Below are 3,315 nucleotides of genomic sequence, written 5' to 3' on the forward strand. Positions count from 1 at the left end.
TAAATTCTTCCGCGGCCCGGTGGCAATGGGTCTGCGGCCCGGTACCGGTCCGCGGCCCGGTGGTTGGGGACCACTGCTTTACATGACTTACTGCTCCAACCTGAACAAAAAAGGAAGTTGCCGCGTCACGTCGCCCGGGTCATCTTTGTCTATAACACCACGGTGCTCCAGACAACAGGCAGAACTTTTTTAATGTTTGGGAGGGAGCCACAGCAGCCTGAAGATCTGCTTATAGGAAGAAGAGTGGGTGGAGGAGCACCAAAAGTCCTTAGCCTTTTAGCATGTGCATGTTGTGTTTGTAATTTTATTGTTTTCACCCTTTTATCTTTTTGAACTATTTGCTGTGTTCGCAGCCAGTTGCTGTCGTACATTTGTACTTTATCTCAGCTCATGACAACAGTGGAAAATATCTAAGACCGGAACTACTGTGTGATCAATAAATACTGTCACTTTATTTGAATACTCCTGTCTCTGATGTTTTTATAATTCGTGGTTACTCTTGTAACATTCTGCTCCTCTATGAACACAGTGGCCTCCTCTGGTAAGATTAAAGCACAGAAAAAGAAACTTAAAGAGGGCATTTTTGTTCGTTTCTCTAGTCATTCATGGCTCCACTGTGCTGCTAAAACTAACTGAAGAAAGTAACTCACAGGCCTCCGTAGTTCATATTTGAGTTGAATTCCAATGAGTACTGGATCCTTGATCCAGAGTTATATGTAGCTTTGATTCTTCTGGGTTATACTTTAATGTTATTTCACATGTACTGTTCTCAGAAACTATACAGTAAAAATACTTCAAATTTTCAGGAGTGGTACTAAGTTCTCTAAAGGACTGGTTATGTACTAACTTGAGAACCATGTATGGTATTTTAGATGTGTATATCTCAAAAACTATACAAAAAAATCTTAGTATTTTCAGAGACTGTACTCTGTGAAGTACTAAGTCTTTCTGTAAATGAAACACAGGAATTAGTCCCACCCAAAGTCTGTTAAGTGATGTAAAAATTCGACTTTTTACGGTATTTTTGAAGTACTTTTTTCAAAAAGTATACAGTAAAAATACTTCATATTTTCAGGATTAGTACTCCTTGAAGTACTTAGTAGGTCTGTAAAGTAATCTACTAAATCAAGAATTAGTCTAAGCCAAAATCAGCTAGCTGATGTCTAAGTAACAACTATTATGGCATTTTAGATGTGTATTTCTCAAAAACTATACAAAAAATACTTCATATTTTCAGAGTTTGTACTTTTTGAAGTACGGAGTCTTGCTGTAAATGAATGGTGAATTACTAAATTGAAACACAGGAAGTGGTAGTATTCCTTGAAGTACTAGGTAGGTCTGTGAAGGAATGTTGATGTACTAAATTGACAATCAAGATATATTCTCAGCCAAAGTCAGTTGACTGGTGTCCTTTGTTGCACCTTCTATGATCATTTATAAGTGGGTTTCTCGAAAATGATTCTGTAAGAATGCTTCATATTTCTAGGAGAAATATGTCTGTAGGTCTGTGAAGGAATGGTAATGAACTCAACTGAAGATTGGTTGTTGATGTATATCAGTGCTACAGTTAATTTTATAAAAAAATGTTTATTACAAATGGATGTGTAAAATATCTAAGGTTTTATTAAAAACAAATCAGAAAATATCTCACGAAAAGTGTTATGAATTTTTTTTTTTTTAACTTTTCCTTCACTTTTCACAACAGAAAACGCCAAGAAAAATCTGCAACAGAAGAACTTTTAGTGATTTAAAGAATTAAAGTGTCTTAAAGGATTCCAGTCTCCTCATAAAACACAAACATTAGGAGAATTAAAGCTGATTTGATCTCAGAATGTTGAGAAATTGTCAGATCAGAAATGTTTCCAACTACTGAGATTAAATTCTGATTCTTTCTGTGAACAGAAATAGAAAAGTTGGTCTATAAAGAAATTTAACCAGAAAATCACACAAAAAACCTCAACAAAGATAAAAAAAAAACCACAAAAAACATAAAAAGTGTTTTGTAGATAACAAATACACATAAAATCCTGCAATTAGCTAAAAGTCTTCAGAAACAAAGAGACCTGGACTTGATCCACTTTGTTTGAAAACAGATAAAACCTGATCTGATGATCTAGAAGGAATTTTAAAATCTTCGAGATATAATGATGAGTCTGATCATGATGGAGTAGAACAAAGTAGAAGCTTTATGTTATAACATCCAGAAACAGGTTCCAACATTTGCCACTAGAGGGCGCTACATCACCAGTTTCTAATGGAACTTAAACTTAGAAAGTGCTTCTAAAGCCAGACTAGGGTAATAGTCCCAAGTAAATGATTTATTTATAGCTTAGGATCCCTAGAGACGATTGTTTTGGATCTTAAATAAACTTCTGGAGAATGATAGCTTTAGCAAAATGATTTTTATGTGGCACAACTTGCAGCATTAGTATTTGAAGTACAACAGATCTTCTAAAATCTCACAAATGATAGTAAACAGAAAAAAACAATTGAGAATTATTCAGTCTCCCACCAGTTGTGCAAGTTCTTCAACTTAAAAGATGAGAAGGACCTTTAATTTTCATCATAGGTCTACCTCAACTATGAGATCACATTGTCTGAATTTTAAAGAATTTATTTGTAAATTATTGTGGAAAAAATAAGTATTTGGTCAATAACAAACCAGCAACATTTCTGTCTCTCACAGACCTGTAACGTCTTCTGTAAGATGATCCTCTGCCCTCCACTCGTTACCTGTGTTAATGACACCTGGTTGAACTGGTTATCTATAGAAAAGACACCTGTCCACAAACTCAGTCACACTTCTAACTCCTCCAAAGAGCTATCTTAGGACACCAGAAGATTAGGAAATGGAAGATATACCGAGAATCTCCCTCCATCTGGGGTTCCCCTCTAGATCTAACCCCATGGGGTCAAAATCACCCCAAAAATCAAAGGCCAGACGTGTCCTCCTGCTAAAGCTAGTACGTGTGATTTAATGCTACAAATTCATCAATAATAGGCAATAAACTATCAGAATGTTGATTAACTCTTACAGATCATATTTGCATTACATTAGTGCAGGCGCGGCCCTGTGTGGCTCCATGGTAACTCATGATTTATGCGATTTTCCTGATGCTAGTTTGAATAAAAAAGGTAAAAAGACAAAATGCTCACTTTGTTTAGATTTTTGCTTTGTTTGTGCACTTTTTATTTTTTAAATTGATGCAAAATAAAATTAATAATTGTTTTTATTTTGAAAAGTATTTGCCTAAAACTTTATGTAAATCACAAACTATTTTTTTTTTCTAAAAATACCTTAAAGTCTTCTGGGTT

This window comes from Oryzias melastigma, linkage group LG18, assembly GCF_002922805.2.
Source record: "Oryzias melastigma strain HK-1 linkage group LG18, ASM292280v2, whole genome shotgun sequence".
In the NCBI taxonomy this organism is placed as follows: Eukaryota; Metazoa; Chordata; class Actinopteri; order Beloniformes; family Adrianichthyidae; genus Oryzias; species Oryzias melastigma.